The 25154-nt window shown below is 40.9% G+C and overlaps 1 long non-coding RNA gene across 2 annotated transcripts in view; it reads right to left on the reverse strand.

Annotated features, from left to right (window-relative positions):
• Nucleotides 1–5009: 5009 nt before the first annotated feature.
• LOC116069759 overlaps nucleotides 5010–25154 on the reverse strand; it is a 44673-nt gene continuing 24528 nt past the window's right edge. The window contains exons 3-4 of one of the 2 annotated variants that reach the window (XR_004110126.1): nucleotides 8936–8997; nucleotides 5010–5033 (exon numbers count right to left, since the gene is read on the reverse strand). This is a non-coding gene — a long non-coding RNA (uncharacterized LOC116069759). The remainder of the gene's footprint in view (nucleotides 5034–8935; nucleotides 8998–25154) is intronic. The other variant, XR_004110127.1, reaches the window with a different exon arrangement.

Below are 25154 nucleotides of genomic sequence, written 5' to 3' on the forward strand. Positions count from 1 at the left end.
TCCCAATCAAGGCTCCACTTTACTGAGAATAAACCAGGGTTTTTATAGTCACAAAAGAAACCAAAAACAAGTCTCTAGATTACACTACAAAGAAAGTTCAGTTGCCAAAGTCCCCAGGTTCAGGAGATCTTCAGGTGGCTGACGTACTCAGGCAGTGGGTGTGCTCAGGTGGCTTCTTCAAAGACAAACTGTCAACAGAGAGCATCTATCTTAGCTCCCAGGTGTTAGCCCCCAAGCAGAGGCTGCCAGAAGTCGGATGACGGAAGAGGGAAGGTAACAATTCTTCCCTTTTTATTTTAAAAAATTGCAGAACAAAGACATAATCAAACATCACGGTTTTGAACAGGGAATATTCATGGTGCACGGGTGAATATCATGTGCAGTATAGTATCTGATGGCAAAATATCTGACCTGTCTTTGAGAACACGTACATCTAGTATGTACTACAAACAGGGCTTATTTCGTGTGTTTTTCAAAAACACAGCCACTCGGCATGTGCCTCTGTCTTAGGTTGATTTCTTTGCCAGAGACCTAGCCTGAAGAACACAGGTTTTCAAAATGCACCTTCTTCTGTGCACCTAATACCAAGACATGCCTTTATTGCCTGCAAAGTCCACAAACTGCCACAGTCTTTTTGAAAACCACCTTCTCTGAAGTTATTGGAAAGCTGCACGCCACTCTACTGGAGATAAGTGTAGGCACCGGAATGAGCTGCAAAATATCAGCTCCGATTCTCGGAACCTTTGCTGAGAATAAGCCTCAATTCAAATGCAAAGTAGTAAATTCAGGCTAGTACTTCAGGATTTCACCAGCCTGAAACAGCTAAATGCTGTAGGAGTGACTTTACTTTTGCTCCGGGCATGAGCAAGTGAATTCAAATTGTTTATTTAGCTTCGGGAGAAAGCAAATTTTTCTGGATCAAGCAGGCATTTCCAGAGTGGCAGAAAGAGCTGTCAGCTCAAAAACAAAAGAAAAAGAAAAAATACTTTTCAACAGTACATTTAAACACATTTACTAAGAAGGCTGTGGATCTGAGTCCACTTGGTGTATTAATCTTTCAGGAAGCCAATGAGCTTCATCCTCTTTCTGAGAAAAAATACACATGGACCCTCTGCCCCAAACCAAAACAGGATCTGGACCATGCCAAGTATTAGTGAGTGGATTTCTCCACCTCACCATGGCATATGAGCTTGAAGTATTAGGATGCCAATGTCGGTCCACAGTGGACTCACCTTTGATGTCAGTCTGCAAAAAGTTCCAAACAAATAACATAAAAGCAAGGTGTGCCTTTGGAGATCTAGGAGGATACAAATTCCCTCCTTTAGTTTTCAAAAGCCAATTTTTAAGAGTGCAGTGTTCACGTTCAACAATCCCTTGTCCCACTGGGTTATAGGGAATTCCAGTTTTATGTTTGATGCCAAAATTTTCACAAAATGACACAAAATTTTTGCCAGAGTATGCTAGCCCCTTGTCTGTCTTAATGACTTTAGGTAAGCCCATAACATTAAGGGCTTGTAAACAATGATCAATTACATTTCTAGAGGCCTCTCCTGTATGCAGGGAAGCAAATATGAATCCTGAACAAGTATCAATACAAACATGTATATATTTAAGCTTTCCGAATTCTGCATAATGAGTTATATCCATCTACCAAATATGATTGGGCATAAGGCCTCTTGGATTTACCACTAAATGTGGAACTGGAGATAACACAACTAGGGCATTGTTTTACAATCATTCTTGTTTGTTCTTTGGAAATTTTATGTTTGAGTCTTAAAGTATGGCTAGAAAGATGGAATTTATTATGATCCTGTTTAGCTAGTGCAACAGGATCTGAAACTAAGACTTCTCCTACAAGAACTCTGTCGATACAATTATTACCTTCAGCCAATGGTCCAGAAGACCAGAATGAGCTCATATATGACCAATATAAAACTGATTTTTTTGTGCAAGAATGACATTTTGCAATTGTGAAAATAAGGATCCTACTGTAGTATTAAAATTAAATGTACCACAAGTTTCTAGTAAAGGAACTGACTGTGCCACATATAGGCTATCAGTGAAAAGATTGAAAGCATCAGTCACAGCCTGAAACACATTTAATACTGCCGTTAATTCAGTTAACTGATCTGAGAGACCAGGAGTCTCTATGACTACCTGTTGATTATTCATAAGATATCCAGCTTGTCCTTTAGAGGAACCATCAGTGAATACCACAAGAGCATTACTCAAAGGCTGTAAAGAAGTCATGTTAGGAAATATCACTTCATGCACATTTAAAAATTTTATCAATTTATCCTGAGGATAATGATTATCTATAATTCCCTGAAACCCTATCTGAGCAAGCAACCAATCTGTACTATGCTGTTTTAACCAGGAATTTTGATCTAAAGTAAAAGGCTGAATGATGACATCTGGCTCCTTGCCAAAATAAGTCAGTGCTTGCTTTCTACCAAGCATTATCATATGAGCTACTGCCTCATAATATGGCAAGATATTACGTTTAGGAGACACCCTTGAATGTATCCACATGAGAGGTGCTTTTTGCCATAACAATGCTGTAGGAACATGAGCTGTATTGAAAATTAACAAATGCAAAGGTAAAGAATAATGTATATAAGTAACAAATTGATTTTCAGTAGCTCTTTCTATCTGCTGTAAGGCTGACATTCCTTCTCTAGTTAAAAATCTAGGAGAATTTGGATCAGAATTACCTCTGATCTGAGCAACTCTCTGATCAGCAGGTACTGTAATAACACCTTGAGGTGAAGCAGCCATAATCTTAATCTCCCCCTGATAGTCACCATCAATAACACCTGGATAAATCTGCAATCCTTTCACAATTGAGCTACTTCTCCCTATAAACAATCCCCAAGTCTCTGTAGGTAAGGGCCCAAAAACTCCAGTAGGCAGAATTTGAACTCCCATTTCTGGTGTTAATACTGTGTGGCAGGTGGAACAGAGGTCTAATCCTGCACTTCCTGGGGTTGCCCTGAAAAGTTCAAAGACAAATTTCCTTGGCTGGGTGGCAGCCTCATGGCCCCATATGCTGCCTGTTGTTTTAGGAAGGGGGCCTGGGGCTGCCCCCTCCACTAGTTTCCCAACAAAGTATTGTCTTGAAAACCTTTTTTGAATCTACAGTCTCTGGCCCAATGCTTCCCTTTCCTACAACGAGGACAGATTCTTGGGGCAACACCTGACTGCTGCCTCTTTGTGGCTCCTAATTTCTTAAGGCAATCATATTTAAAATGATTCATACTACCACATTTAAAACATTCTTTATTCTCCTGTCTTTGCATCAAAATCCCTTGGACCCTAGTTCCCTGCAATGCAGCTGCTCTTTTTTCTGCAACTTGATTTCAAACTCCAATTTACTTAATTGTAAATCTCTCTGAGCCTTCTCTCCTGTCATAGTGGACCTAGAATTAGCAGATGATGCGTATGAAAGCAACTCCTCTCCACGAGATTTAGTAGTTCTGCTTTTTGAGGAAGTATTTTGAGTTTCTTCTCTTTCCGTATCTGAACTCTCTGATTCTTGTGAGCTCAATTCACTTTCTGACACTCTTCTCTTTCTCCTCTATAATCTCCTTCACGAGTGTCCAAAGTCAGAGAGTGAATCTTTCTGCCTGATTATTCCTCAAAGCTTTTCCAATTTTTCCCCATGTTCTTTTATTTAAATTACTTACTTCATGAATCCATGGGCAACAAGATTCTATCTCATCTGAGAGATCTTTCAATGCATTTTTTCCACCCTGATTCCTCTTGCTTGAAGCAACTTATTTATACTCTATCGTTGCTTTTGACTCATTCAAACCCATACTTACTGTCACACCCCCTAGGTGAATTAGAATGCCAGGTCAGCACCAATCCAACCTAGCCCTGTACCCTTCTTACACGGCAATACTGAAAGGCTGGAGAATCTTAGAATTTAAAATGAGGGCATTTAATAGAAATGTATGTATAATGTGTAACCTTTACTTAAAAGGGAGCATGGAAAACCTCTGCCACAAGCCAAAAAATGTGAAGCAGGTAGTTCCAGGAACTTGGCTAACTCAGAGCTTTATGGCTCTGGTTCCCGATACCTGCCCCTCCTGAATGATCCACAATGAGGGTGGAACTAGGAATGAAGGTCTACTGGTTTATGAGACTCTCCACCCTGTCAACTAGTAGATGAAGATTACATTCTTAAAATGAATATGTTCCCCTCCCTAACTGAATACCTTGGGTTGGGTCCCTCTGAAATTTTCCACTGTTTTTATGTTGTGTTTCCTTGGTAACCCTATCCCCACCTCCAGCTTGTGGTCTTTCCTTTTAAATACCCCTTACTTCTTGTGTTCAGCGTCGAACTCTGGCCAGCATGGTCACGAGATCGACCCCGGTATCAGTATCCCCAATAAACCTCATGTGATTGCAGCAAGTTCAGTCTCTCGTGAGTCATTGGGTGGTCATGTCACCCCGAGACTTGAGTAAGGATCTCCTCAGTTCTGGGGGTCTTTCAATACTAATATAAAAATAAGGCTAGCACTAGCATCAAAATTACCTACCGTGCAGAATGGTGTACGACCTTTTATCCTTACCTTCTGAATTTTTAGGCAGAGCTCTGCTTTTTTGACAGTGTGTCCTTTATAAATCCTCCATACCTGAGTCAACATTCAGGCGCCATCTGAAACTGCCCGCAGTTTCACGCACTGGGTTCTTCTCAGCCAGGAGGGAATAAAGGACCTGAAATAAAGGGTTTGAAATTCAAAGAGAAAACTCGAAGCCAAGTTGCATCCCAATCAAGGCTCCACTTTACTGAGAATAAACCAGGGTTTTTATAGTCACAAGAGAAACCAAAAACAAGTCTCTAGATTACACTACAAAGAAAGTTCAGTTGCCAAAGTCCCCAGGTTCAGGAGATCTTCAGGTGGCTGGTGTACTCAGGCGGTGGGTGTGCTCAGGTGGCTTCTTCAAAGACAGTCAACAGAGAGCATCTGTCTTAGCTCCCAGGTGTTAGTCCTCAAGCAGAGGCTGCCAGAAGTCGGATGACTGAACTGAAGAGAGAAGGTAACACCAGATAAATTCCCACTGAGATTCCCTTTAGTTGGTAATCCATTCCAAGCATGGCAGTAAGTCATTGCAATCTGTGTACATACTTCTTCAGGTAGCCCAATTGAATTACCTTAATTAGTACTACCTTCATATTGACCTTCTCCTAGAAGCATGTTAATATCCCAACCTGTGTTACCTGCCTGAGCATTCATCATGGCAGCTCTCTTACTTGTTTCATGCCATTCAGAACTTCAAAGTAAGTAATCTCCTCATGAAAAAAGTAGCCTTACATACAGTTTTCCAATATTGGGGGATTAAATTTGCTTCCATCACAGTATCTAATAAAGCTTGTGTAAAGAGAGTTGTAGGCCCATACTGTGCCAAAGCTGTTTTTAATTCTTTTGTCATTTTGAATTCCAACATCTGATGTTGTCCAACTCTATTGGCATACTGGTCAATTGTCTCAACAACAGGGAAAGCTAACATGTCAGATGTATCCTGCCCCTCCCTGCAAACCTGATTCATAGCTCTTTTTTTAGCAGCGATTGGCATATTGTAGAATCATTTCTCTTTCCTGCACTTGATATATTATTTAATTCTTGTAGCTCATTAGTCAATTTCTGCAGCTTAAATTTCTTTTTTTTTTTTTTTTTTTTTTTTTTTTTTTTTTTTTTTTTTTTTTTTTTTTTTGGTTTTTCGAGACAGGGTTTCTCTGTGTAGTCCTGGCTGTCCTGGAACTCACTCTGTAGACCAGGCTGGCCTCGAACTCAGAAATCCGCCTGCCTCTGCCTCCCAAGTGCTGGGATTAAAGACGTGCGCCACCACCACCTGGCTAATTTTTAACTCTAATTTACATACTTGCATGTCCATCTGGGCAGCATCTCCTGCAGGAAAGGTCATAGGTGGAGCAGGAGATACATAAGGAGGCCAATCCTCATTATAATATTTGGCAGCCATCAGCTTCCTCCTCTGGATCTAACTCAATATCAATGTCTCCAATTTCTTTTATCTGAGCTCTAAAAGGTGTACAAGGTCTCTACTTCTCTGATTTAGAGTTGAGAGAGACTTTTTCTGTGTAGGCTCACTATGACAAGCATTCTTCCTGAAGTTCTCCAAGCTGTTCCTGAGCAGTAGCTAATGCCTTCTCTGTCTCTCTATCTTTTCTATTATCAATAGCGTCTTTTATAAGTGTTCAGAGGCAAAAGGTGATAGGATCTGCCTGGGTGGTTATCAGAACTTCTCCAACTTTCCCCAAAGTTTCCTTATCCAAAATTCTTTCTTCTGGAAAGCATAGACAGCACGAATCTATTTGAACTAAGACATTTTCTAATGTCTCCTATCTTCCCAGTCCCTTCTTCTACCCTCTCCTTCCCCCATCTTTCCATCCTCCATTCTCAGAAAAAGGGAAGCCTCCCATGAATATCAAACCACCTTGGCATATCAAGTTGCAGTAGGACCAGGCACATCTCCTATTGTGGCTAGATAAGGCATGCCAGTTAGAGGAAAGGGATTTAAGGGCAGGTAACAGAGTCAGAGACAGTCTCTGCTCCTGCTGCTAGGAGTCCCATAGGAAGACCTAACTTTGCAACTGTTACATATGTGCAGAGGGCCTAGGTCCATCCCATGCATGCTTCCTGGATGGCGGTTCAGTCTCTGTGAGCCCCAATGGGCCCAGGTAAGTTAATTCTGTATGTGTTCTTGTGGTGTCCTTGACCTCTCTGGCTCCTTCAGTCCTTCCTCTTCCCACCCGCTTTCCCCATGCCCCACCTAATGCTTGGCTGTGGGTTGCTGCATCTGATCCCACCACTTACTGGGTGACGCTGCTCAGGTGACAGTTATGCTAGGCAGCTGTCTGCAACTATAGTAGAATATCATTGTGTCAGGGGTGGTATAACCATAGGCTTTACCACTTAGTTTCCGAAATAAGAACTCTGAGACTTAATTATGAATGAATACTTAGGCCGTAAGCTTTTGCTCATTCCCACTAGCTCATAAGTCAATTATCCTGGTTAAGTTCTACTACATGGCAGGCTACTGATAAGGTTAAGCAACTCTGATACAACCCTGAGTTGGCTCCAGGAAAGGGCGGTAGGCCCCAACAGAGAGTTTCGTGCAAGCAGCCGGAGGATGTTATCCCAGAAACAACTCTGACAAAACACTTCTCAGAAATACCATAAAATGTACTGGCTGAAGGCCACCTGGGCCCTCTGGGGAATGAAGGTGTTCTCCCAGGATGATCTGATATTGGCCCAGCCAATTAGCCAAAAGGTCAGCCATCATCACCAAGTGCCTAGTTGCTATTTTCTTCAGTGCATCCCTTAAGGACGTGGAATGTGAGATGGAAACATGAATTTGAGGGACCCTTAGGGCTTTTTCCAGTCACACACCCTCCTTCAGAGAGAAGGGCTAGCCAAACAGAAGAGAGAAAGAGAACAGAGACAGGACTGGTTTGAGTTTTGGTTTAACTTCTCCCCTTGGTTAATCACCCTCATATCCACCTTATAGCTTATTGTCTATACTTACAAAGGCAGAAAGATCTGGGCAGTGGTTGCGCACACCTTTAATCCCAGCATGTGGGAGGCAGAGGCAGGTGGATTTCTGAGTTTGAGGCCAGCCTGGTCTACAGAATGAGTTCCAGGACAGCCAGGGCTATACTACATGGAGAAACCCTGTCTTGAAAAAAACCAAAGGAAAAAAGAAGAAGAAGAAGAAGAAGAAGAAGAAGAAGGAGAAGAAGAAGAAGAGGAAGAGGAAGAGGAAGAGGAAGAGGAAGAAGAGGAGGAGGAGGAAGAGGAAGAGGAAGAAGAAGAGGAAGAGGAAGAGGAAGAGGAAGAAGAAGAGGAAGAGGAAGAGGAAGAAGAGGAAGATGAGGAGGAGGAAGAGGAAGAGGAAGAAGAAGAAGAGGAAGAGGAAGAGGAAGAGGAAGAAGAGGAAGAGGAAGAAGAAGAGGAAAAGAAGAAGAAGAAGGAGAAAGAAGAAGAAGAAGAAGAAGAAGAAGAAGAAGAAGAACAACAACAACAACAACAACAACAACAACAACAAAGGCAGGAAGATCTCTGAATTCATTGCTATGTTAAAAAATGTACTTGCTGTTCTTTCTAAGAATCTAGGGAATATGGTCATAAAATGCTGATTATTTATCTGTATAATTGAAAGGGAACCTGGGATGGATGATTAAATTGATATGTAAATAAAAGACTGGGCTTTGGTCTTCAAGAGCTGAGCTAAATTTTTTTTTGTTTTGTTTTAAAGCTTTATTTAGTTTATGTATGTGAGTACACTTCTGCTGTCTTCAGACTCCAGAAGAGGGAATCAGATCCCATTACAGATGGCTGTGAGCCACCATGTGAACTCAGGAGCTCTGGAAAAGCAATCAGTGCTTTTAACTGCTGAGTCATCTCTCTAACCCCAAGCTGAGCTACTGTAATGAGCTATCCCGAGAGCCAGTAGGAGCAGAACACAGGCTGCCAGCTTGTTCCCCCATGACTGACTTTGAGTCATTTCTCTTACTTACACCCCTTCCTCAGAACTCCTCTCTAGGCTAAGGCTGGTGCTTGGCAGATAGGGTCACCCTCATAGATTCCTGTGAGTTTCCATTGTCCCAGGTTTCTAGCTCAACCCAGACATGTCCCCTAATTGATTTCAGCTCTCTCTCCCTCTTTGCTCTCCCCACTAGATCCTTCCTCTGTTCCCCAAACCCCAGTTTCCTCCCTTTCTCCACCTCTGATGTTTATTTCCCCTACTCAGTGAGATTCAAGTATGGCCCCTTGGACCCTCCTTGTTACTTGGCTTCTTTGGGTCTGTGGATTGAAGCATGCTTATCCTGAACCTTATGGCTAATATAAACTTATAAGTGAGTGCCTACCATGTTTGTCTTTTGGGACTGGGTTACCTCACTCTTTACCTGTGAACAAGCAGGACCAATTTTTCAAGCTCTCCCCGTTCTTCATTTAGCCACACTGCCCTCTGCTGGTAGAATAAGTGCTTGAGGGTTAAAGTCTAAGGGCATTTGGCGAACAGATATTACTTGTATCTCAGAATCTGCACATTTAAAATATGGCTATGTAATGGTTAATGCTTCTTCTAATATGCTTGTTGCTTCTGTTCACAGTGGTGAAATCACCTTGGAAGCCATAAAACATTATTATACATTTTCTTCTTTCTAGGACTCCCACAACTAATACAAACTGGTAATGGCCCTGCTCATATTAACAAACACCTTAAGGAATTTTGAAATATATGGAATATTAATCATTTTACTTGAATACCTTATAATCTACAGGGCCAAGCTGTTGTTGAATGAGACCATCAAATACTTAAATGGCAAATTTGAAAAACAAAAAGGGGCTATACTTAGGGGTATAATACTCACCCAAATCCTTTCCTACTATGCTAAATTTAGCCACACTTACTTTAAATTCCTTCAACTTAAAGGACAATTATCCTTAAACTGCACAGAAGCATTTTACCTTAAAGGAGACACAGTCTAAGCTACATGTTAAGTGAAAAGAGAACATCAGCGAGAAGCTATTCTTGTGTCTTTCCAGAAAATGAAGGAAGTCCCAGATGGTGCCTGCTGCAGTGCATCTTGACCAGCATCCCAGAGACCATTGGACCAGTGAAGCATCTGAAGATAGATAATCAGTATCGAGAGGAGCCGACTCAAGAGGAAAAGTAAGGTGACGACTTGCATTGAGACTTTAACCTTATACCAAGTTAAGACCTTGGGGAGACAACAAGGACACGATACTACTGATTCAAATTGATGCTGTCAGGTTTACTGATTATACTTACATGTTAATTCAGTTTGTCAACACAGAATCCAAATGCCTTTTGTTGGGGGTGAGGGGTAAATGGGAAACAGTGTGGTGTTGTTTTACCATGCGAAGAATTGTTTTTATCCTTTAGGACCAGTTGTCTAGACAAAAGATAGTATAGAAATAGTCATATGAATGGAGGATATTTTAGTTGGACTAATCTAACCAATTGGTTAATTTAACTAATTAACTAATTGTATGCTAAATACAGATTTTAGCATAATTAGGTATTCTTTAGAAAGCTCTGATAGTGGGAGTTATAGTTGTATGAAGATGAAACAGGATTATCTGATGTATTGCTTACTAAAACTGATATTATTGTACCTAATATAGTGCTATCTTTTCCCAAAGGTTTAGAAAATAACCTATGGCTGGGTGGTGGTGGTGGCGCACGCCTTCAATCCCAGCACTTGGGAGGCAGAGGCAGGCGAATTTCTGAGTTCAAGGCCAGCCTGGTCTACAGAGTGAGTTCCAGGACAGCCAGGGCTACACAGAGAAACCCTGTTTTGAAAAAAAAATCAAAACAAAACAAAAAAAAAAAAGAAAAAAAAAGAAAAGAACCTATGAATTAATTTGACACAGAACAGTTGACAAGAACAATCTTTTTGTATCAGGGGAGACCTCTCTATTCCTAGGCTCTTAAAAAGAAATTTATATAGAATAGGAGTTACTCATACGTATTATATTTAAATAACAGGGGATAGAGTAGCATTTACTTGTGCCTGTATTCATAGGGCTTCCTGGTACTCTCAGCAATGTTTGTTTTTATTTTTTTATTTTTTTATTTTTTTTTATTAAATCTCATAATTTATGCTATAAATAAACTCATTATCCTTCCTTATTGTAATTGCACTTTTAATCATTTGACAAACAACTCCATTTGGAATGGCCTTTTTTTTTTTTTTTGCAAAAATGCTACTTATAATGCCCTTCCTGTGGATTATAAAGGGTTATGTGGAATTTCACCCAGTAAATCTTTGCAATCAATCAACAAAATTGAGAGCTCTCCCAGAAAATTGTGCTGATTCTTTCCATCTATTAGACACTGTAAGAGTTCCTGCCAAGAGAGCATTTTTATTACCAATCCCAGGAGTGATTGCTGGAATACAGAGAGAGATTTCAAATATAGCCTGCATGATTAATGAAACTAACATTACAGAAAAATATTAGCAGAGATTAATCAGGAGATGGTCAAGTTGAGAACTACAGCTTTACAAAATAGAGCTGCTATAGATTATTTGTGGCTCAAGCATAATCTTGGTTGTCAATTTTTCCTGGCATGTGTTGCTTTAAGTGTCAGATTTCTCTCCAACTACCTGTGGTAAAATTGATGATGTTTATAAAAGATAAAATCTCTCAAGTGACCTTTCAATCATCATCATGGCCAAGGTGGCTGCTTTTCCGTTCCTCTGCGGCTGGTCTTATGACTCTGTTAAGCTTTTATTATTAGTTGGACTAGCCATGCAGGCAACCTTGGCCTCTACTATAACCACAATTTTCTCTTTAAAAACTAAAAAGGGAGTATTGTAGGGCACACAGAGGTCTTTGTGCTCACAGACACGCACTGTGGAACCTGGAAGGTTAAGCACACAGGGAAGGAATGAAAAACTTGTTTTGCGCCCAGAAACCTGAGACAGATGTGCTTTCTGGCCTGGTGACCTTTGTGAAATCTGAGACTTCCTGGCACCAGACCCTCCTTCAGACCTTTCTTGTAAATTTTGTTTTTCTCAGTCAATCTATAGAGCCTAACTTTATGGGAAATGTCACATGTACTTTATAAAGAGTTTGGATGTGGTCACATCTGATTTGTATTTAGCTCACTTTGTACCTCAAAGAGATTTATGTATGTTTTGCTATGTGTGCAGGGCAGAGTTAACCATCACAAGGATACTTTTCTACAGATTGTGCTGGGCTTAGATATGATGAAAATGACTCCTTTTGTGTTTGACTGTTGGAGTTTGAACCAACGCAGGCCACTGAGTTGTCGTGTACTGGACTGCCTTCTGGCCTCTCTGGCCTCATCACTCTGCTGCCTCTGAAGGTCACAGAGATTCCTTCATGAATCCAAACAAACACCACAGAAGGGCCTGGGAGAGATGGCTTAGGGGTTAAGAGCATTTGCTGGGGGGCTGGTGAGATGGCTCAGTGGGTAAGAGCACTGACTGCTCTTCTGAAGGTCCTAAGTTCAGATCCCAGCAACCACATGGTGGCTCACAGTCACCCATAATGAGATCTGATGCCTTCTTCTAGGGTGTCTGAAGACAGCTACGGTGAATTACACCGGACTGAGCAGGGCTGTCCTGAGTTCAATTCCCAGCAGCCACATGATGGCTCATGGTCATCTATACAGCTACAGTGTACTCATACAAATAAAATAAATAAATCTTTTTTTTTTAAAAAGAGCATTGCTGTACTTGCTCCTCTTGTTGAGGATATGGGTTCCATTCCCAGAAGCTACTTGGTGGCTCACAACCTACTGTAATTCACATTTGTTATAAAAAATATTTTAAAAAAATCCTTGGTACTCGGTTTCTTCTCACCTCAGACCATTTATGCTCCCAGATGAAAGACACACACAGCATTATATTTTAATATTCCTTAAACAACACAATATCTAGGCAGCTACCTACCCTCCATGTTGTTAGAATCTACTTTCCCATCAATAACCCTAAATTTTTGTTGTGCCTCATTCATGAACCCCCAAAGACCAACTAGGAGCTGACTCTGATGCAATTGCACTAGGGTTTCTTTATTACAAGCTTGAGCTTGGGCTTATTCATCGCAGACCCTGATACAGTAGGACAGGTTGGTGAAGCAGCCTGAGCCCTCAATGGGACGTGGTTTTATATGAAATGGAGAGCAAACAAGGGGGTTTCAGTCTGTGAAGCATCTAATTGTATGACTATTGTAAGCTGACAGGTGGCTGCTCAGAAGCAAAGCCATGAGCAATCACAAAGGGCCTGAAAGTACATCTGAAACAATTAGACTAATCTTTGTATAATTAATTTGTAATCTTTAACAATTAGACTATTTCTAGGAAGTAGACAGGGAGTAACTCTGGGATTATGGGCCAAGGACAAGCTATGGGGTCCTTCCTGGTATTTGGGCACAGTTTGGGTTCTGTTACAGATCAAGTTTCTCTTATGATGGAGGCCAGTCCAAGATGCAGTAGGTTTGGCCTCTCATTATGACTTATTACTTACTATGTTTCATCTTGGCTGCCCTTAACCCAATTGGGCAGTCCTCTGGGCCACGTTCTTTGTCCTTTGCCCAGAGTGGCTCTCTTTGTTTCTCTCCTATATGTTCTTACTATCCCATGGTAGCTTCTTTCTCTTTCCTACACGTCTTCTCTATCCCATGGCCGGTTCTTCTCTCCTCACTCCTTCCTCATGGTCTCTACTCTGGGAAATCCAAACCCTGCTTGTTTCTTCTTTCTATTAGCTGATTGCATCTTTATTTACCAATCAGAATTAACTGGGGTAAGGGGCCCTCAGGCTACATGAAGACTCTAAATCTTGGAGGCCAACACTTAGCATTATGATAAACAGTAAAAGACAAAACCTCAACACACATTCCCTAAATATCATGCCTCTTCCAGCTTCTGTGGGCACTGCACACACATAGTTTACATGCTCACAGAACCACTTGCAAACCCACTCATACATATTCAGGTAAATAAATCTTCAACACACAAACAGATGATAGTTTCCTTTGTATAAATATCTATAGGAGAGAAGTCTATCCATTTGGAAACCAGATTAGTATGTGTAGAATTTATAGGAAGGAGATGAGAAGACAGTAAGACGACACTTAATGATTACAATGGCCTGCTTTGTTTTGAGTGAAGATGTTCTACAACTGACTTTGGTGGTGACAGCAAGCCTGAGTGGATGCAATGGAAACTCCTGAGCTGTACACATTAAAGAAAATTCATCATGATTAATTGACATTGAAATTCTAAATATGTTTAATACCTTGGTTCAAATCCCTGGTGCATTTCTCTTGGCAACTGCTTGCTGGGATAATGTTGGTCCCTATTTGGCCCTGGTTTGGGCCTTGAGGACAAACCTGAGCCTGGCTCTCCATTTGACCAATGACAGGTAAGATCTCAGATGTGCTGAGATGACCTAAGACAGGTCGTGGAACATGCCCCTTGAGCCAGAGTGACAAATGGCATCCAGAGAATGGTAAGATCCCCATGTGGGGGACAATCTAAGACAGGAGCCATGTAACCTGCTCATTACAAAAACAAAAGGGGAAGATGTTGGGCCCTATTTGGCCCTGGTTTGGGCTTTGAGGACAAACCCAAGCCTGGCTAGAGTTTTCTAAACTGTCTCAGTTGCTTCCATACTAGAGTGACTCAGCAGGACCTGCTTAAGTCTGCCTTTGCCTAGCTTCTGCTAACATAGAATAACTTTGTTGGCTCCGTCAGTCACTCCATACCCTTTGTCAACTTTCCCCTCCCCCTACGTCATCTCACCTCAGCAAAAAAAACTCCACCTCCTCTCTTGGCCCTTTATAAAGAAAAGATCAATACAATAAAATAAGTTCCTGCTTTGACAGACCCCTGGCTTGGGGTGGTTATTCTCTGGATAGCAGGAGATCTGAGCTGCTACACTCACCATTTTGCTCAGCCCCAAGAGGCTCGGCTGGACCAGGTTCTCTCTCTCTCTCTCTCTCTCTCTCTCTCTCTCTCTCTCTCTCTCTCTCTCTGTGTGTGTGTGTGTGTGTGTGTGTGTGTGTCTTGCCTGGTTCTGCTGGCAGAGAGCCTGGCAGGATAAGTGAGTGCATTTCACTGGGCATGGCACAGGCTTTGAAACTTCAAAGCCCACCTGTGCTGGGTAATTTTATGTCAACTTGACATAAGCTAAAGTTTTTTTGAGAGGTGGGAACCTCGATTTAGAAAATTATTCCTTAAGATTGGGTGGATAGTTTGTTGTTAAGGCCTGCCCCCAGCATAGCTATAGCCATTTGTTCCATGCCTGCCAGTCATTGACCCAGAAACATAGCTTGACTTAGAGCAGGGTCATGTTGACTACATATCCTGTCATGTTTGTAATTCTGAGATTTGTCTTAAGAAATTCCACATCATAAGCTCCACTTAGGATCAATCAGAATACAGGTCATTTAGAACTGTTCTGTCTAGCTAACCAAAATATCTTGAGTTAGCTGACTACTTGGCAGCACTTACTGCACCTGTGTATGAGCTCATTGTGATTTTTTTCTTTCCTAAGCTGGCCTTGAGAAATGATTAGAGTCCAGCCTCAGCACCTGAGTCTATGCTGTGAACCTGATCGGTCAGTCTTGGGGTCTGCATTCAGTAAACTATCCCTATGTGAGATCACTGTTTATATGGTTTGTGTGGCAATTCCTGAACCCCAACTTTTGTGATCTGTGTAAGATGGAATCTCAGAGTTGTTTTTATTTGCATTTCCCTGATGACTAAGGATGTTGAACATTTCTTTAAGTGCTTCTCTGGCTGTAGAGATTCCTCTGTTGAGAATTCCGTTTAGCTCCATATTCCATTTTAAAATTGGATTATATGGTTTATTGGTGTCACCACCGCCCAGCACACCTCACAAATTTTAAGAAGCTATTCTATGCTGGGCAGTGGTGGCACACACCTTTAATCCCAGCACTTGGGAGGCAGAGACAGGCAGATTTCTGAGTTTGAGGCCAGCCTGGTCTACAGAATGAGTTCCAGGACAGCCAGGACTACACAGAGAAACCCTGTCTCAAAAAAAAAAAAAAAAAAAAAAAAAAAAAAAAAAAAAAAAAAAAAAAAAAAAAGCTATTCTTTGACAATGTGTACAATGTGTACAATGAATACAAAAAAAATTCTTCTTTCTTAAGGCATAACTAAAGGTTCAGCAGAAAATTCAGCAAGGGGAAAAACCCCATTCCTATGTGGAAACATACTGCCAAAGGCCACAGCACGAAAGAAATCATACATGCAGGAAGCAGTGGGTATGTGGTGATTGTTGTGACATTTTCCATGATTAGTCAACACTCACTGAACACCAGAAAACACAAACTAGAGAGAAGACCTATGAATGCAAAGAATGCAGGGAAGGTTTCTACTTCAAGTTAAACTTTTTTGATACAAGGGGACTCATATTGGAGAGAAGGTTCAACACCAGAGAACTCATACAGGAAAGAAGCCATATGAATGTCAGGAGTGTAAGAAAGCCTTCTGCCATAAGTGGTTCCTAACTTTGTATCAGAGAATGCATACTGGTAAAAAGCCTTATGGATGTATAGGATTCCCAGGGAAGTTTTCTTTTACAAGTCATACCTCACTCAACATTAGAGAATGCATGCTGATGAGAAGTCTTATTAATGCAATGAATGAAGGAAAGCCTTCTGGCAGAAATCAAACCTTACTGAACACTAGAGAACTCATACCTGTAAGAAACCCTATAAATGTAACGAGTGTAAGAGTGCTCTCTATAGTGAGTCAAACCTCAATTTACATCAGAGGACCAACATAGGGGAGAAGTCTTATCAGTGTAATAAATGCAGAAAACTTTCCATCGACATCAGGTAACTCATATAGGTGAGGTTCCTTATTATGTAAACAATGCAGAAAAGTTTCTCCACAGAAGTCGCTTCTCTCTCAGAATCAGATTTCACTCAAGGGAACCCTAAGAGAGTAAGTGACACAGTGAGCATTTGTAGTTTAAATCAGCCCTTGTTGCACCTCACTGAAGCCAGATAGTGAGCTCTGGGAACACAGATGCATGGAACGTTTCTTCTCTATCTAGCCTCTCTCCATGGCATTCTCATGAGAAATCCCGGGTAAAGCATGAAACGTTGCTATATAATGGCAGTCCTCACTTGACATGTTGGTGAGACTGATGAATGTAAAGAATGTTTAAAAATGTTCTTCTACAAGTTAGGTCTTAAGTCAATGTCTAGGACCTGAGCTATGGTTGGGAAGATCTTAGAGGTCCCCTCCCGCCAACAGTAAAGGCTGTTGCTATTGCTATAGCTTCTATAAGCCATTTTCTGACAATAATACATGCTTTGGTTGCAAGGCATGAAGAAGTAAAGCTGTATTGGAGCTAGATGTGCCCAGAGGCTCTATGCTGGCTGCTTGGCTATGGATTAAAGTGCCAGGCAAGATGCCTGCTAGTGTCTAGGTGATATGAATACTGTGGATACAAACAACAACATCCTTTTACCTGCGTCCGCTTCAGCTAAAATTAAGATTCTTGCCTGAGCTTACTTCCATGTTCTAGCCTAAATTAGGTTCCTGCCTGAGCTTACTTTCTTGGCATGGCCTAATGTCAGATTTCTGCCTGAAACCCATTTCCTTGTCCTTGGCCAATGTCAGATTCCTGCCAAGTGGCCCCAAAAGCTCCCCACACTTCATCCTAGAGATGCAGGAATGGTTCAACAAATGTAATCTACTGAAATACAAAAACCATATGATCACCTCATGAGATGCAGAAAAGGTCCAATGTTTCTCATGACAAATGTTCTGGAGCACTCAAGAAGGTTAACAAGGTGAAGGACCCAAGTGAGGATGCCTCAATGCCACTTTGGAGGGAGATGAAAGCAGTCATGGGAGGGGAGAGGGAGGGAGGGACTTGGGTGGGAGAGAGGACAGGGAGGCAAAGGGGGGACATGATCAAATATTAGGGGGCAGAACTGAATCTCTGAGGGCCGGCAGAAATAACAGAAACAGGAAACCTTGGAAGATAGGAGGTGGGGGGACCCTCTAGAATATACAGGGGCCCGAGGAGGCGAAAGACTCTCAGGACTCAAAGGGAGGGACCTTGGATGAAGTGCTCTACAGTGGGGAGATAAGCCCTCTCCCCACCCTTGACTAGGCTAAACAAACCCTCAGTTTTTACAACCTAGCTGGAGTTGCCTCACTGCATTTGCAATTTCCTACTGGAGCTTTGAGGAGCTGACTGCCTGCTGAGCTTGCTTTGCATCTCAATCCAGCTAAAACAAAGGATGGGATCTGTGGGCTTTCCCTATATAAACATAGTGCTGAAAATTAAACTTTGAGCTGTGATCAGAAACCTTTGTGTTGGCTTCATCCTCCTCTCACTCCCCTCCCCTCCCTGTCATGCTCCATCCTTTTATCATTTCCAGCCTCCCTTTCAGGTACTCAGTTCATCCATGGCTTCTGGACAGCTACAGGTGGCACCCAACTTGGGGCCTGAAAACAGGGGGACCCACTGAGAAACGCTGTCTTGGGTGGAGCTCCACAGAAAACAGAAAAGTAAGTATCCTGCACAGTGGTAAGCAACGACAGCATTAATGTTACTGCTAGTTATAAAGTTTAATTTTTTGGAGGCTGTTGTTGCAGGAGGCACATTTAAGAGAGGATACATGCTAGGCTAAGTAGGTGTCAACCCGATGCTGAATTCACCAAGGGGTGAGACAGTGCAATTGGGATGGGGAATTCTATATAGGCATTTGTCTGCAGCCAAGAGCTGCATCAGGTGAGAGGAGAAGGCTATAAAAACAAAACAAACAAACAAACAAAAAAAACAGATGTTAGAAAAGTTCTTATCTCAAGTAGATGTATGCTGTGCATGGTTCCCAGAAGTAGGAATGATAAAAATACAAAGGACATGTGAAAGAGAAAATTGGTCTCAGAAAAGCAGTTGTCCCCTGTCTGGGACACGTTAGCAAAAGAGAAGGGAAATGGATATAAGCTATCTCAGAGCTCTCCTAGGGACAGAAGGAAATCAGGAAATATCCTGCTTCCTCTGGCTCCTACTGGAGATATATTTAGTTCAGGTTAAAGTTCTCTCTCTGTCTGTTGTTTGTCCTTGGTGCACCAACCTGTCCACATGTCAATTTATGTCTGTTTTTGTTTCATTGTTTGAATGATTGTTGTTCTGTGTTTCATATTCAAATGAAAAACTGGTTAAAACTTTATCTGCTGGCCACCTATTTTTTGATTTAGTTTAATTTGTTTAGAAGGCAGTCTCAGTTTGCATATCAAACCCTGCCCTGTAGGTGGGAGTCAAGCACAGCTGGAGAAGCTCTGCCAGGAGCTAAAAAACTGCTCTGAAAGGGGCCAGCAGCTTCTCAAGTTCTATAGCAAGTAAGCTGATGGCTGTTTTTTTCCTGGAAAAATCCCTGCAATTGTGTTTATTGGGTTCAGCAAGTTATAAGATGCTTCTTTTTTCCCCATGAAATTATGGCTAGAAAAATTAAAAATTTTGTTTGGTCTAAATATAGATGATATTTGTAGCCACTTACTTCATTTTTGTTTCTGACTGGTTTTAAAGGTATAAATATATTTTGCATGTCTTGTTTATAGAGAATTGGCTTATAAGTTATTGGGTATGATTAAAAATTTGTAACACTGGTAACAGAAAGTTAGCTTAAAACTGGTAACTCAGGGTTGGAGTAATTTTAAACAACAACACATGGCCAACCCAGGAATTCAAGTCTCTGAAGATACTATTTTATGTAATTCTTATCCTAGAAACTAGACTTATAAAGGATAGGATTTAGAACAATGTCTCTTTAATGAGGTATCAAAAGTTACACTGTCATGCATTCATACTAAGAACTGGCAGCCAGAAACTTTGTAGCACGAGGTTGATGCACTTGGTGTTGATTTTGGAGAGACTAGATTGCTTGTTGAAGGTTGAATTTTGCTTTCCAAAGTTGTGATTATACTCTGGTGTTACAAGAGAGACTTGAAGATTGTGGTTAAACGGCCAGTGTTCCATTGGCTGTAGTTTGTGGTTTTATCACAGGCTCAGGATTTTTAACTTGCTCATATTTGTAATTAAAAAAAAATCAAGCAAACCCAATCACACACACACACACACACACACACACACACACACACACACACACACACACACACACACAAAAAAAAAACCACACACACACACATGGTATGTACTCTCTGATAAGTGGATATTAGCCCAGAAGATTGGAATACACAAAGTACAATCCATAAACCACAAGAAACTCAAGAAGAAGGTAGACCAAACTGTGGATACTTCATTCTTTCTTAAAAGGGGGAACAAAATACCCATGGAAGGAGTTGTAGAGAGAAACTATGGAGCAGAGACTGAAGGAAGGACAATCCAGAGACTGCTCCACCTAGAAATCCTTCCCATATTCAATCATCAAATCCAGACACTATTGTGGATGCCAGCAAGTGCTGGCTGACAGGAGCCTGATATAGCTGTCTCCCGAGAGGCTCTGACAGTATCCAACTCATATAGAAGTAGAGGCTCACAACCATCCATTAGACTTAGTACAGGGTCCCCAGTGAAGGAGCTAAAGAAAGGACCCAAGGAGCTGAAGGATTTGTAGCCCCTTAGGACAAACAGCAATATGAACTAACTAATACCTCAGAGCTCCCAGGGACTAAACCACCAACCAAAGAGTACACATGGTGGAATTAATGGCTCCAGCAGCATATGTAGCAGAGGATGGCCAAGTCTGTCATCAATGGGAGGAGAGACCCTTGGCCCTGTGAAGGTTCTATGCCCCAGTGTAGAGGAATGCCAGGGCCCGGAACAGGAAGCAGGAGAGGGTGGGTTGGTGAGCAGGGGGAGAGGGTTGGGGACAGGGTTTTTGTTTTTGTTTATTTTTATTTTTTATTTTATTATTTTTTCTTTTTTTTTTTTGGAGGGGAAACTGGGAAAGAAGATACCATGTGACATGTAAATAAAGAAAATATCTAATAAAAAAATGCTAAAAAAAAAATCAAGCAAGTGGAGACTGCTGCCTTGCTGGAGACTATGTCAACATTTAGATTTGACCTAAAGCAAAGCTCAGAGCAGCCTGAGCAGAGGTCTGTGTGGCACTCCATTGTCTTGTAAACCCTGCCTACAGGAGTTTTTGGGCCCTTACCTCCAGGGATCAGGGGATTACTTTTAGGCTGAAGCAGCATTATTATAAAAGGATTACAAATCTATCCATGTATTATAGGTAGTGATAATGGGGGAGAAATAAAAATTATGGCTGCTTACCCCCATAGCATTATAATTGTATCTGCTAACCTTAAGACATTAATTGAAGAAAAAGGGCTTTGAAGGATTAATAGACACTGGAGCTAATGTACTCATTCATATCACATGGATTGGTTATTCCATTAATCCAAAACAAAGTTAAAATTTAAGATTTATGAAGGTTAATGAAACTAGAAACTTATGAAGGCATTACAGCCTGGCTTGCCTTTTCTACCTGCCATTCCAGGAAATGCACATAGAATTATTATGGATTTGGAAGATGGTTTTTAAACTGTTCTTTTGCATCCTGGTGACTATGGGAGGTTTGCTTTTAGTGAAATTGTAGTTTTAAAGAACCCACAAAGTGATACCATTGGAAAGTTTTGCCTCAAGGAATGGCTAATAGCCTTACATTATATAAATTTTTTTTTTGTCTCTGCTTCAATACAAGAAGTTAAGACTTTGAATCTTTCTGCATATATTATTCATTATGTGGAGGATATTTTATTAGCTGATACTGCTGAAGTAGTTTTACTACAAGCTTTTGCTCTTCTGCAAAGAGCTTTAAAGTACTGGGCAGTAGTTGTTTTTCCTAAAAAAATTCAAAGACAATATCCTTTTCAATATTTAGGACATCAGCTATATTCTAAACAAACTGTGGCACAGAAAATTCAAATAAGAATAGATAGCTTACTTTAAATTACTTTAAAAAGCTTCTAGGAGATGTTAATTGCCTAAGACCTCACCTTAAGATCAGCACAGGAGGACTCTGTTGGATGTTCTCAATGGGGATGTATATTAACTGGTGAGATACAAATAGCTTTGCAGAAAGTAGAGGAAGCATTAGGCAACAACAGATAAATTATATAGACTATAGATCAATTGTTGGCTGTTTGTATTATTGCTACTCATGTGCCCACAGCAATTCTTTGGCAAAAGGAACCATTAATGTGAATTCACCTTTCTTTGTCTCCATGTAAATTTTAACACCCTCTTATGAAGCTGTTGCTATGTTAATATAGAATTGTAGGATAGAATCTTGAAAGTATTTTGGAAAGATTGTCTTAAGAACCCGATGAAATGTTTATTCCTTATTTAAAACAGCAATTAAATTGGTTATTGTGGAATACTGATATTTGGCCTATTACATAGCAAACAATTTAGGCAAAATTGATAATCATTATCCAAGGACAAGTTGTTACAATTTGCCTGTATGAATGCTTTTGTATCTCCCGTAAGTTTGCGTATATAGCCAATATAAAAAGTGCTTACTGTATTTGCAGATGGCTTATCTAATGGGAAGGCAGTATATGTAATTGGAGCATATGTTTATTCTCTTGAGTTTCCCCCTGCCTTAGCACAGGTTATGAAATTATGTGCTGTAGCCACTGTTTTTGAAATGTTGAAAAATCAAGCTTTTAATCTGTATACTGATAGCCAATATATAGCTCATGGCTTACAATGACTTGAAATTGTTTCTTTTTAGATACTGCTAATTTGCAAATTTTGTAATTATTTATGCAAATACAACTCAATTTAAGAGAACAGACTATTCCTTAACTTTATAGGACAGTTAAGAGCTCATACTGGATTTCTTGGTCAGACTCCTTAGGGAAATACCACAGCAGATTTGTATCCCAGGCAGATTATAGGTCTTACAGGAACATTTGGCCATACAATCTCATTCTTTACATCATCAAAATAGTAATAGCTTGAGACAATAATTTGGTAATTTTAGAGAATATGTACACCAAATTGTAAAGGCTTGTACTCAATGTCCTCAATTTCTATCTGTACCACATAATGTTGCTAATCCTCTAGGGCTTATACCTAATCAATTATTGCAAATGGATATTACTCATAAGTCTGATTTTAGAAAATTAAAATATGCACATGTGACTTGATACCTTTTCAGGCTTTCTAGTTGCAACTGCTTTAACAGGAGAAGCAACTAAAAATGTAATTAGTTATTGCCTACATTATTTTTCTATGCTGGTTGTTCCAAATCAGATTGAAACAGATAATGGAACTGGCTGTTACAGTAATATACCCATATTAATGGGATTCCTTATTATCCTAAAGGACAAGGTATTCTGGAACAGGCCCATGGAACTTTAAAATAGTATCTACATAAAAAACAAAAAAAGGGGGGGAATTATATCCCCATATGGCACATTATTTAAATCATGCTTTTTACTTAAAAAATTTAAAATTTGGATGCCAAGGAACTCTCTGCTGAGTGTCTATTTCACCCTAAAATTAGGCATTCTTATGCCTAGATGAAATAGAAGGATCCACATACTGGCATATGGCATGATCCTGATCAGGTATTTAATAATGGGAAGAGCGCATGTTTGTGTTTTTTTTCTGCAGGGTGTTGAAGGAGCATGCTAGCTGCCAGAGTGGTTGGTGAAACATACTGATGCTGGGACAAAGAATGATGCTGACCTGTGAGCTTGCTGAGTGCCCTGACAATGGTGACAGCAAAGCTGTATTGGAGATATGTTCCTGACCCACCTTTGCTTGCCTATATCCTAGATAGGACAAGCTGCCTGCTTCAAGCTTTTAGACCTTGTGGGACAGAGAACATGGAAGCTGTGGAAACTAACTTAGAAAAATTAAACAAAAAGAGAAGTTATAATGACTCTTCTCTTTCCTTTAATGTGATAGTTATCCTGACCCAATCATGGACTGGTCTAGAAATAAATCCAATATTGGAAAAAAGGAAATGACAGTCTTCATTTTGAAGGCTGGTTCTAGACATTTTCAGAGACATATTTGGAAGTTAATTGCAGTTCTTTATGAAGTTACTTTTGCAGTGGGTAGAATTGGACAGGATCTGAATTTCAAACAAGTGTTAGTGCATGTGTTTAATTAAGCTCCTAATCTTTTATTCCTTCAACAGGGAGGACAATATACTGCCCTCCATGGAGCATGTTACTTTTACATAGGCCATTCAGGAATAGTAAAGGATTCTATGGGTAAAGTTTGAGAAGGACTAGCCAAAAGGAAAAGAGAAAAAGGACAGAATTAGGGATGGTTTGAATTCTGATTCTCCACTTCCTCATGGCTCACAACTTTAATTTCCACACTGCTTGGGCCATTAATTATAATTTTGGTGCTTTTAAATTTTGGACCTTGGGTTTCCTTCACACAGGATCGCGTTCAGCAAGCTCAGCTATTCACCATGGCAGTTATTCATCACTATGAAGTAATTAATCCATTGAGTGGATATTCATATGTCCTTCGTGGCTTTGGTCTCAATGGGAAAGAGTGTGCTTTTGAAGGCTGGGAGTCAGGCATGGGTAAGGGCATTCTTGAGCTCCTATTGACTTAAGGCAGAGACATACATCAAAATGCGATGATTGTTCTCCCTGATGGGTAAGACACCGACCTAAGACAGACACAGTCTGGCCACTCTATATCCTAGACAGGATTATGGAAAACAAGTAAATCTTGTACTCCCATTCAGCTCATCTTTAATAAACAAAAAAGGGGGAATTGTGTCTTTCCCCCAGCCTTGAGTAGGCTAAACAAATCCATGGCTTTTACAACCTGGAGTTGCCTGGCCTGCTGCATTGGCAATTTCCTACTGGACCTTTGAAGAGTTGACCACCTGCTGAGCTTGCTTTGCTTCTCAATCCAGCTAAAACAAAGGATGGGGTCTGTAGGATTTTCCTATATAGACACAGTACTGAAAATTAAACTTTGAGCCTTGACCAGAAACCTTTTTCTTGGCTTCATCCTTCTCTCTCTACATTCCTTTTCCATTTCTAGCCTCCCCTTCAGGTATACCCAGTTAATCCATGGCTGCTGGACAGATACAAGGAGGGGGAACTTACAGAGTCCACTTCCAGTGAAGGGACAGGACATCAAGTGGAAGGGTGGGGTTGCCATCCCACATTCAAAAGCTCTGACCCGAAATTGTTCCTGTTTGAAGGAACTGGAGGGACAAAATTGGAGAAGAGCCTGAGAGAAAGGAGGTTCAGTGACAGGACCAAAGTGGGATCCAGCTCAAGGGAGGCCTGGGGCCCTGATACTGTCACTGATGCTGTGGTGTGCTTGAAGACAGGAACCTCGAATGGCTGCTTTCTGAGAGGTCCAACAAGTAGTTGAAAGAGTCAGATGCAGATACTAGCACCCAACCAATGGACAGAAGCTGGGGACCACTGTGGTTGAATTGGGGAAAAGCTAGAAGAAGTTGAGGAGGAGGGTGGCCCCATGGGAAGACTAGCAGTCTCAACTGGCCTGAACCCTGGAGATCTTTCAGACACTGAGCCACCAACCAGTCAGTTATACACCAGCTGATATGAAGCCCTCAACACATACACAGAAGAGGACTGCCTAGTCTAGCCTCAGT

The sequence above is a fragment of the Mastomys coucha genome, unplaced genomic scaffold (genome assembly GCF_008632895.1).
Source record: "Mastomys coucha isolate ucsf_1 unplaced genomic scaffold, UCSF_Mcou_1 pScaffold22, whole genome shotgun sequence".
NCBI classification, from domain to species: domain Eukaryota; kingdom Metazoa; phylum Chordata; class Mammalia; order Rodentia; family Muridae; genus Mastomys; species Mastomys coucha.